At 35.8% G+C, this 12,009-nt stretch overlaps 2 long non-coding RNA genes across 3 annotated transcripts; both read right to left on the bottom strand.

Annotated features, from left to right (window-relative positions):
* Positions 1–697: 697 nt before the first annotated feature.
* LOC141609247 (uncharacterized) lies at positions 698–2,191 on the bottom strand. The gene is made up of 3 exons (XR_012527310.1): positions 2,099–2,191; positions 1,932–1,999; positions 698–1,215 (listed from the first exon to the last, which is right to left on the bottom strand). It is a non-coding gene; the product is annotated as an uncharacterized LOC141609247 (long non-coding RNA).
* Positions 2,192–5,056: 2,865 nt separating this feature from the next.
* On the bottom strand, positions 5,057–7,756 carry LOC141609246 (uncharacterized). 2 transcript variants are annotated; one of them, XR_012527309.1, is made up of 4 exons: positions 7,657–7,756; positions 7,490–7,557; positions 6,686–6,772; positions 5,057–5,251 (listed from the first exon to the last, which is right to left on the bottom strand). It is a non-coding gene; the product is annotated as an uncharacterized LOC141609246 (long non-coding RNA). The 2 variants fall into 2 exon arrangements; XR_012527308.1 differs by lacking the exon at positions 5,057–5,251 and having other exon boundaries at positions 6,539–6,772.
* Between the last annotated feature and the right edge of the window lie 4,253 nt (positions 7,757–12,009).

Genomic DNA, 12,009 nt, shown 5'->3' with positions numbered 1-12,009 from the left:
TGATTCATAGAATCACCATACAAGAAAGGGCAATATATCAAAGACAGACATAAGTTCTTAGTCCCGTCAATAGTCACTTTGTAACTCGAGTCTATACCACGAGGTAGGGAAGGTAATCGAACCGGTATCTTGGCTCGGCGGTTACTATTAAGAAAACATGGCCAAGAGACAACACAACCCTAGCCTAAAATCTTGAGACCTAGACATGCGGATACACACCACCGCACCCAAGACCCACAACTTTTTTTAAAACAAAGTGAAGTGAGTACCCTAAGGACACCACCGAAGGGTTGGCTAGTACTTAAGCCGACCCCATACTATCAAAATAAGTACCTGAGGTCATGCCCCAACTTGGATATAAATCCACTAGTCAGGAACACAAAGGCTATCAAGCAGTGAACATATACTCGTCAGAGACTATAAAGACCTATCTATGATGAAGGCCGAAATACTCACCTAGGACCTAGTCACAGCTAGTCCCAGCTTGAATACTTTAGCCCACACCACACAAGACTCACCACACAAGTCAATTAAGACACCCACTTAACCATAAGAGGGCAAAAAGTCCTACTTACCAACATAAATTCTAATATTCTATCATGTGAAAGGCTATGTAAAAGTCTAATCAGCAGATAAACCAACAGAATCCTCAATACCAATTTCCAATTCTAACAACATTAACCAATTAAAGGCTTCGGGGAATCTAGGGCCGTTTTTACAATATAAGAAGCTACTTAAATCAACTAATTACACATGTGAGATAAAAATATAATGAATGGCCTAAAACAAGAAAAAGGCCGATTATCCAATTCATTTAAAATTTCATCCAACCGAATTGTTACCCGCAACCCCAGCCCTGCGACAGGTACGGGTTAAATTGCGGCTGACCAATCACTCAATTGACTGACATCGAATCAGTCAAAGGGATTAAGGCTCAGTTTTCGGCACAATCAACAAAACATTACAATTATCACTATAAAATTCATTTTGAGCCTATTAATTACAATTTCAATTTATAAACTATCCTAACATGTGATAATTATCAATCACCTAAACACTTATCAAACAACAAACACAACATCAACTACTAATGTGACATTAATTCGTCGAGTAACTCGGAATAGTTACCTTACGCTAGCAAAGAGACAAGTAAAAACTTGAGAAAGCTTCTAAAACCCCAAAATTACTCTTCATCTTCAACCCCATATGAGCCACCTAAAATAATTATGTGAAAGGACGATATTAACGAATTATCGTTATATAAAATATGAGACGAAAATTAATTTAATTATATTTTAAATAAACCAAACTAGCGTCAAAACAATTTATAGATACGGCCCAAACTCGCGACTTAGCCATGCCACTGCCTAGGCCACGGCCAGGCCACTGCCAGGCCACAGCTAGGCCACCCTTATAAAAGTAACTCTCGTCCCAAAAATTAATTCAAATCCCAATCAAAATTCCAACTTAAACAATCCCACTATAAGCACTTGTCTTGTACTTTATAATCCCAAAATCCCAAATACTTACGTATTAATCATGCCATGAAATAATCCATCCCAAAGTGCAACATTCACCTACTTACAATTTGACAAATCTGCTCGTCGCTCACATATGTAAAACCCATCCCCTCTCAACTTTTATAATCAATTAAAGTGAAAATATTACTTTGATCCAAAAGCTATGATCTCTTATTAAAATCCCACTATCCATAATAGATAATGATCACACCAACATCCTTAATTCCAAACTACACTTGCCCTGTACGGTCTTACTACCATTCTATCAACTAAGTATTCCCATCTTATAATTCAACCCGTCTCACAAACAATGTTATAAAATCAAGCGATAATAAATAAATACTTATATAACATTAATATAATAAACCCCGAACAATAATAAGAATAATAGGATCGGTAAAATCGTGTTACCTTAAACGCTCCTTATTCTTCGAATAAATGGTCCACAAGGCACGAGCCTCACCCCGGGTCTTCGAATCCTTCATAAAAGGGCAAGAAAACGGAATAAAGAAGCTAAAAGACGACACTTTTATAAGACGGCGAAAGACGAAACCACTACAAAAAGGAGACTTTCTTACCTTAAAAGGAGGAGGAAGGAAAGGGGAAGAGAATGGTACAAAAATTACGGAATTTGGTTGAGAATGGAGGCGGGATCTGGGGTTTGAACGATGGGAAATGGCATACGGAGGAGTTTGTTGTTTCACCGTTGTTGTTGTCTCGTTGTTTCTTTGATAGAACGAAAAAGAAAGGAAAAAATGAAAGGGGAAAAGAAAGAGTCAGGGGAACGGGTGAGGGAGTAATAATAATAATAATTAATAATAATAATAATAATAATGATACACCAGCTAGCTTGCTAGCTACTAATTATACGTACGTTTCTTCGTCGTTAAGAAACTTCGATCGTTATTAAAATCGTTTCGAGTTAATAAAATCGGTTTTTAGTAAAAGTTTCAAATAATAAAACGAAATTAATAATAAATAAATTTAATGAGTGAAAATAAAATAAACTCAGCTAGTTAACGGAAATAATACGATATCAGCTTGAATCGGAATTATTAGCGATTTTTACAAAACTAACGGATATTAATAAAAATTGCTATTTTAGTGAAATAAGCTCAAAATAGCTATTTGGACGGTTTTGTTCCCAAAATCCATCTCGGGTTCACTTAAAACAACTTTCATAAGGACTCGTAAAGAAACGGAAATTATTAAATAAATAAACCCGAACTAACTTCAATAAACTCGAACTAACTTTAAATAAACATATTAATGATTATTAAAATTAACGTATCGAATTATAATGAAATTAATTAATTAGCTGAGAAAATAAATATATAAATCGTTAACCAACGTAATTAAATATAAAGTAACAATTAAAAGAATTTTATCCAACTTATTAAAATACGGGGTGTTACAATCACCCCACCTTTTAAAAAGTTTCGTCCTCGAAACTTGAAAGTAGAAATGAAAGGTTATATAAAACAAAACTGGAACTTTGGAATCGGTAACCAAAACATTTAAAAGGTTACTTATCGTAAGAACTAAAATTCTTTCAAAAGTTTCAAATAAAATTTTCCGAGTAACTGGACTCTCATCAGAGGAACGGAAATGTTCTCGTTACGTATTAAAGAACATCACATTCCAAATCAAAGATAAGGTCAAAAGGCAAATCATTTGTATAAATCGAAAATCAAAATACTTTCAGAAACATTAATGAAAAGTTTTCAAATGTATAAGTCTCATTCATGGAACGAAATTGCTCTTGTCGTGCACACAAGAACGCTAACTTTCCAAGTCAAAGACAGATTTAAAACAAAAATCATTCGCCGACAAGCGTAGAACAAGTTATCAAACGTTTCCAATAACTAGTTCTAACATCCGATCAAAGTTAAAATCAAAATAAGAGAAAGGTAATCTACTCAAATTTTCTTTTGCAAAAAGCCAAAATAGAAATAAAGGTTTCACTTTTAAACCAAAATGGGAGTTAAATTCCGGAAATATAATATTAAACTTTGACAAAGAAGTCATAAATAGATCAAGGTTAATAGAAATTGGATAAAATTTAAAGAAATTTCGGGTCTAGTAATTAAAATTACGATAAATGAGTTTATATTCAAGGAAGGAATAGGGAACTAAATCAAATTTTCATTTTCAAGTCTTCAAAAATAGGTTAGGTTTGCAGAAGTGACATAAACTTTTAAGAATGAATCGAAACTGGTAGCTTGAAAGTTTAGAAGTTGTACAAAAAGAAAGTAACTTAGATAGCATAAAAACAAAGTATGTTAAGAGAGCTCAAACTTAAGCCACAAGAGAGCTATAATGACTTTCATAGGGTAAAAATTGAAGTCAAAATTACAAGGATGTCAAAGATAGAGTTTCACAAGATACGAGTGTCAAACTTAAAGGAGGAGCAAGATGAAGCGAGGAAATGAAGTATGAACGGTAAAGCTTATGATCAAGGAGAAAGGAAATTTAGACCACAAGGAAACGCCAGATACTCAAATCTCAAACAACAATGTCATCACTCCACTAAGGAAACAAAGGGTAATAACCAGGTCAGGAAATGATAGGAAATTTAAAAAGGGATATATGAACATGTCAAGATGTAAAACTAAAAGAGTCGAATTTTCCAACCAAGGTCAACATTCCTCACAAGAAAAAGTACTATCAAATGGCGATAAGGGAGGATAAGCAAGGAACAAAAGACAAGTTAGGAGTACAAGCGTAGCTTTTAAAGTAAAACAGAAGGGAGTTTAGAAGGAGGATAAGCACCAAGAGATTAAGAATAAGGTGAGATACAAAAAGAACGAGAAATATCTTCAAGGAAGTAGAAGCATTCTTCAAAGGTTGAACAAATCTTCAATCCTCAGCAATAGGCACTAAATCTTGATCTTTGTAAAATATAAGTGTCCTTTCAATGGAACGGAGATACTCTTGGCGATCACTCCAGAACATCAATATTCCAATTCAAAGACATAAAAATACATTTTTACACCAACAAATGATAAAACTAATTATCAGACGTCTCCAATAACAAGCTTTAACACTAATTGACGTTAAAACCAGTGAAAAACATTAAAATATTTTCAAAACCTTTAGTTCAAATTTTTTTTTTTTTTTATAATAAGGGTAATAACTCCATTAGCTATAGATAAGCTCACGGTCATTGATCTAAGAACGCAACAATTATCAAATGACAATCAACAAACAGGTTAGTACCTAACAAAGAGCAAACACAAAGAGACTACAACATAAGGTCCTAAGTCTACCCATCTTACCCATCTCTCAAGTTTATTATTTTAAGGTCAAGTTATTTATATTGGGGTGCACAAACGTGCGTCGGGAGCAAATATGCTCTGATACCAACTTTGACACCCTCATTTATTGCGGAAAAGTAAAAACGTAATTCTCTGAGAAAAACCGACGGGATATGTTTGTAATAGGTTCAATTGGGTAAAAACCTGTAATTTTTAAAACCTGAACCTGTTATAAAGATATCCAAAAGGGAAGGTGTCAAACATGCAAGGTCCAAAATAAATCTCATGAATGAAACATCGCTAAAGTCGCGAAACAAAGTTATACAAACCAAATATGAGAAAGGGAGACATATGTCCCTAAAATGTATGTGACATAAAAAGGGTTTAAGGGTCACAATGAAATAAAACCAGTCTAGGTCCCAAGGTTACTTTGCTCGCTAGCTCGTCCATGTACCCCATATATGCATCACCTACCTGTCATTCGCATTTTATACAAATACGAAAGCCACAGTCAGTGGGGAGTAACTCCGAGTTCTCCCAGCCACGAAATGTCATAATTAATATAACATGTAAACATAAGAATATGAATACGAATCACACATAGCCTTAGCATATAGATGCTAGACAATCGTGCTTATCATGTGAACAACAATATAACAACACATAGTCCTAGCATGTGAATACTAGACCGACTCATACTACACTATCATGTGAATCACATAACATCCAGGAATCCAAACTCTATCAACCATAGCCGGCTTGCATCTCACCTTCTATGATTCATAGAATCACCATACAAGAAAGGGCAATATATCAAAGACAGGCATAAGTTCTTAGTCCCGTCAATAGTCACTTTGTAACTCGAGTCTATACCACGAGGTAGGGAAGGTAATCGAACCGGTATCTTGGCTCGGCGGTTACTATTAAGAAAACATGGCCAAGAGACAACACAACCCTAGCCTAAAATCTGCCTTGAGACCTAGACATGCGGATACACACCACCGCACCCAAGACCCACAACTTTTTTTAAAACAAAGTGAAGTGAGTACCCTAAGGACACCACCGAAGGGTTGGCTAGTACTTAAGCTGACCCCATACTATCAAAATAAGTACCTGAGGTCATGCCCCAACTTGGATATAAATCCACTAGTCAGGAACACAAAGGCTATCAAGCAGTGAACATATACTCGTCAGAGACTATAAAGACCTATCTATGATGAAGGCCGAAATACTCACCTAGGACCTAGTCACGCTAGTCCCGACTTGAATACTTTAGCCCACACCACACAAGACTCACCACACAAGTCAATTAAGACACCCACTTAACCATAAGAGGGCAAAAAGTCCTACTTACCAACATAAATTCTAATATTCTATCATGTGAAAGGCTATGTAAAAGTCTAATCAGCAGATAAACCAACAGAATCCTCAATACCAATTTCCAATTCTAACAACATTAACCAATTAAAGGCTTCGGGGAATCTAGGGCCGTTTTTACAATATAAGAAGCTACTTAAATCAACTAATTACACATGTGAGATAAAAATATAATGAATGGCCTAAAACAAGAAAAAGGCCGATTATCCAATTCATTTAAAATTTCATCCAACCGAGTTGTTACCCGCAACCCCAGCCCTGCGACAGGTACGGGTTAAATTGCGGCTGACCAATCACTCAATTGACTGACATCGAATCAGTCAAAGGGATTAAGGCTCGATTTTAAAGCACAATCAACAAAACATTACAATTATCACTATAAAATTCATTTTGAGCCTATTAATTACAATTTCAATTTATAAACTATCCTAACATGTGATAATTATCAATCACCTAAACACTTATCAAACAACAAACACAACATCAACTACTAATGTGACATTAATTCGTCGAGTAACTCGGAATAGTTACCTTACGCTAGCAAAGAGACAAGTAAAAACTTGAGAAAGCTTCTAAAACCCCAAAATTACTCTTCATCTTCAACCCCATATGAGCCACCTAAAATAATTATGTGAAAGGACGATATTAACGAATTATCGTTATATAAAATATGAGACGAAAATTAATTTAATTATATTTTAAATAAACCAAACTAGCGTCAAAACAATTTATAGATACGGCCCAAACTCGCGACTTAGCCATGCCTTTGCCTTAAGCCACGGCCAGGCACCTTTGCCACAAGGGCTAGGCCACCCTTATAAAAGTAACTCTCGTCCCAAAAATTAATTCAAATCCCAATCAAAATTCCAACTTAAACAATCCCACTATAAGCACTTGTCTTGTACTTTATAATCCCAAAATCCCAAATACTTACGTATTAATCATGCCATGAAATAATCCATCCCAAAGTGCAACATTCACCTACTTACAATTTGACAAATCTGCTCGTCGCTCACATATGTAAAACCCATCCCCTCTCAACTTTTATAATCAATTAAAGTGAAAATATTACTTTGATCCAAAACCTATGATCTCTTATTAAAATCCCACTATCCATAATAGATAATGATCACACCAACATCCTTAATTCCAAACTACACTTGCCCTGTACGGTCTTACTACCATTCTATCAACTAAGTATTCCCATCTTATAATTCAACCCGTCTCACAAACAATGTTATAAAATCAAGCGATAATAAATAAATACTTATATAACATTAATATAATAAACCCCGAACAATAATAAGAATAATAGGATCGGTAAAATCGTGTTACCTTAAACGCTCCTTATTCTTCGAATAAATGGTCCACAAGGCACGAGCCTCACCCCGGGTCTTCGAATCCTTCATAAAAGGGCAAGAAAACGGAATAAAGAAGCTAAAAGACGACACTTTTATAAGACGGCGAAAGACGAAACCACTACAAAAAGGAGACTTTCTTACCTTAAAAGGAGGAGGAAGGAAAGGGGAAGAGAATGGTACAAAAATTACGGAATTTGGTTGAGAATGGAGGCGGGATCTGGGGTTTGAACGATGGGAAATGGCATACGGAGGAGATTTGTTGTTTCACCTTTGTTGTTGTTGTCTGTTGTTTGCTGATAGAACGAAAAAGAAAGGAAAAAATGAAAGGGGAAAAGAAAGAGTCAGGGGAACGGGTGAGGGAGTAATAATAATAATAATTAATAATAATAATAATAATAATGATACACCAGCTAGCTTGCTAGCTACTAATTATACGTACGTTTCTTCGTCGTTAAGAAACTTCGATCGTTATTAAAATCGTGTCGAGTTAATAAAATCGGTTTTTAGTAAAAGTTTCAGTAATAAAACGAAATTAATAATAAATAAATTTAATGAGTGAAAATAAAATAAACTCAGCTAGTTAACGGAAATAATACGATATCAGCTTGAATCGGAATTATTAGCGATTTTTACAAAACTAACGGATATTAATAAAAATTGCTATTTTAGTGAAATAAGCTCAAAATAGCTATTTGGACGGTTTTGTTCCCAAAATCCATCTCGGGTTCACTTAAAACAACTTTCATAAGGACTCGTAAAGAAACGGAAATTATTAAATAAATAAACCCGAACTAACTTCAATAAACTCGAACTAACTTTAAATAAACTTATTAATGATTATTAAAATTAACGTATCGAATTATAATGAAATTAATTAATTAGCTGAGAAAATAAATATATAAATCGTTAACCAACGTAATTAAATATAAAGTAACAATTAAAAGAATTTTATCCAACTTATTAAAATACGGGGTGTTACAATACTACTACACAATCAGAGATACCACGCACCACACATGACAACCAATCGAGAGTAGTGAGTAGGAAAACCTACCTTTAGCAATCAGCAACCAGATCACATACATCCATATGAAGGAAAAGTAACCTCCATCAACACATATCACAACCAGTAGGAAAACCCCTATTACTAACAACCATAACCACAACGAAGCCTAAGGATGATGACGATGACTTACCTATGCTTGGTATTCCGGCGACACGACCGTGACCTGACTCAAGCTTTTGACCTTATGGTGCTTCGAAGTGTGAGGGATCCCATAAGGTTGAAAGGTAGTAAGGGAGCAGATATGTCGTCGATTAGGTTTTAGGAGAAATGAAAATGAAAACGGATTTAGGTTTACAACTTCACGATTTTTATTCTTACGCTGAATTTGCCATACTCGATCGAGTATGGAGCTTACTCGATCGAGTCACCAGACTACTCGATCGAGTAGCCTTCGCTGGATCGAGTTCCCATTCCCCAAGGTCGCTAAGTTCCAATTTCGTTTGTGTGAAAGGTTCAAAAAGGTCAAACATGTGTCTAAGGTCAGTCAACAAGCAGTCAACGGGTCCCTAATAGGGCGGGTATTATAGTCTTCCCCCCTTAAAAGGAAGTTCGTCCCCAAAGTTCAACTCATCGCCTCCCACAAACCGAAAGTATATCTTAAGCCAAAGTGACTAACAACAACCCAACTCAACAAGAACCACTACAATTACCAAACACAACTCCATCACGAGTCACCATTCAAGTGTTACCAAATTGAAAAGATACATAGATACAAACTACTACTTCTATTTTACCAAACAAATACAACACAATTAAATTACTTTACATAATTCATATCTTCATAACAAGCGAACGATTTAAATTACCCAACAATTGATTGGGTCACTTGAACAATAATTAAATTACATAAAAGAAATAACAAATAAATTATTCATACATTATTTAAAAGACGACGTTTTTGACATTTTAACGCGCGACATTACTCTTTCCCTCTTAAAAGTAACTTCGTCCTCGAAATTCACCTTTAAGATGAGCTATAACATGATAAAACGAAAACCACCCCCTATCCTTTGGCATTATAAGAATAACATGCATTCATGTGAAGATATAAGATGAAAATTAACAACCCAAAAATGGATCTGTCATGCCCAGCAAATACGACTTGTTATATATGGAAATTGAAAAGTAATTCGCCTATGTGACACCATGATACCATTGCGGCCAACACAATGTCAACATAATCCATCCCGAAATGATCACCAAACGAATAAACAAAACTTAGTAACCGCATAGAACGACAATTACCGTATACTTCCTTGATACAACCCATTCACAAGTAGAAAGCATAAAGGTAAATATCAATGAGCCCAATAACGACATATGGCTCAACAAAATACTCCCATAATCAATGTCAAATGAAAGAAAAATGGGTTTCATGTTTGTACAGGGGTACTTGATCAGGTCAGCCGTACTCGATCGAGTACAGAGCAAGGTAATCGATCGAGTTAGACATACTCGATCGAGTATGTGCAGATCAGAATGCTCGTTAAAATGCAACATGCCTGGCACTCGATCAAGTTCAGGGTACTCGATCGAGTATCTCCGGGTCATAATACACCCTAATGCCATATCAAGCAAGGAAATATGCAAGGTTTTGGGTTTTTATTCCCGACATCATTGTACCTACACACCAGATCTAAAAACGAGTTACGAGTATGGACTTATGGCCGATTACATCACTAAGTAAAAATCCAAATCCGCAATAAAGATAAAATCCAACACAAGTCTACTAACACAAGCATGAAAATAAAGAACGGTCACTCAAGGTCACCGCCACGATCCTCTTCCATCTCCTCATCACCTCTAACTCCTGAAGTGCCAGCTCCTGATGTGCCTCCTCCAAACCCTCCTCCGGTAGCAGTTGCTGTCCCTGGGTCTACTCTACTCCTCCTAGGTGTAAGGCATCCATAAGGATAGCTCTCTGGAGCTCCTCATGTGGACTGATCCACCCCGTAGGAATGAAACACACCATTATCGTTCCCTACTCCATGCCACCATACCGGATGAGCCAAGTTGGTCCCCACACCTTGAACATAAGCCATCTCATGGAGGTTCCGGAGCACCAAAGCGTTCGTCACCCGTTCCGTGACCTCACTCATCTGCATCTGAGGCCTAAAAGGAGTCGGGTAACCCGGGTACTGGTACTGAGGTGGTCCAGGCTGGACAAACTGTGACTCCCCAACAACCTCGCTAGCTCTCGGAGGTCCTATACCCTCCCTAGGCACCTGATCCTCTCTCTGAGTACGGTCTCCTCCAAACGGCCCTAGCATCTCCTCCAGAAGGTCATCGATATTCAAGTAGGTTTGGTTAGGAAGGTTAGTCTCTTCACTATCAGGGGCAGCCTCCACCAAAGGCTCGGTCACAGGAAGATGGTCCGTGTCAGGTACTCTCATCCAACTCTTACCCCGCACCCTCCAAGCTAAACCTCCACCCTCCAACACTCGGAACCAATTCTGTTGTATGTGAAGGAAAAGTAGATCTATATACTTACATATTCATATATGTTAAAATTTAATTTGTCATAAAATTAAGGATGGATCTTATGCATGCAAACATTAAAACAAAATAAGGAAGAAACATTATTCTTATATTGTATTTTCGGTTTATGGGCACAAGAGAGATCACCTTTCTCTCTTGTTCTTGTGCTTTTCTTTAATGGAAGAACTAAGATCCAAGTGTAGGATCTCTGCCAAAGCTTAATACCCAAGGTTTACTCTTAATTAAAATTAATATTATAAGAACTAGTACAATATTAATCTTGTAGAAAATGACCCAAAATATTATATATAACACTTAATATTTCGGTTTTGGGAGAGAAGAAGAAGAGAGCTTTTTGTCTCTCTAGAATTCTTATTTTTTGGATGATTAAAAGAATGAATTACACTAACTACATTTTAGTGTATTATTAGGTAAATAAGATGAAAAACCATAATGGTTTTTCATCTCAAAAACCGGGTGGAAGGGGGGGATTTAGGGAGCCAATGCATGCACTTGTTTATCTTCACAAGATAAACTAGGGTTGCATGGCTACTAAAGCAAACAATCATTATGTTTACCACTAATTTAAACAAACACAATATTTACTTAAACCACCCCTTAATTTCGGTACATTTGATAATATGGATTCCATATTATTTTTCTCAATTTGTCAATATGTCACATGTCATATGTTGCATAAATTTGTTGTGCATTTTTAACATATTAAAAATCAACGTATTATTAAAAATACGTCACATACAAAAATCGACTTAGTAATTCATAATTACTTGTACCAAAATATTTTACCAATTTATAAATCACAACAATTTGTATTTATAATAATTCATTCAAATTTAATTGTTTCCTTAAACAATAATTTCATCTGAGTAATGATACAATTCAATTACTCAGACCGTATCTCATTTAATCAAATTTCAATGTGATACGTA

This window comes from Silene latifolia, chromosome 10 (genome assembly GCF_048544455.1).
Source record: "Silene latifolia isolate original U9 population chromosome 10, ASM4854445v1, whole genome shotgun sequence".
Taxonomy (NCBI): Eukaryota; Viridiplantae; Streptophyta; class Magnoliopsida; order Caryophyllales; family Caryophyllaceae; genus Silene; species Silene latifolia.
The sequence above is the reverse complement of the archived record's forward strand: the minus strand, read 5'-3'. Positions and strand labels throughout refer to the sequence as shown.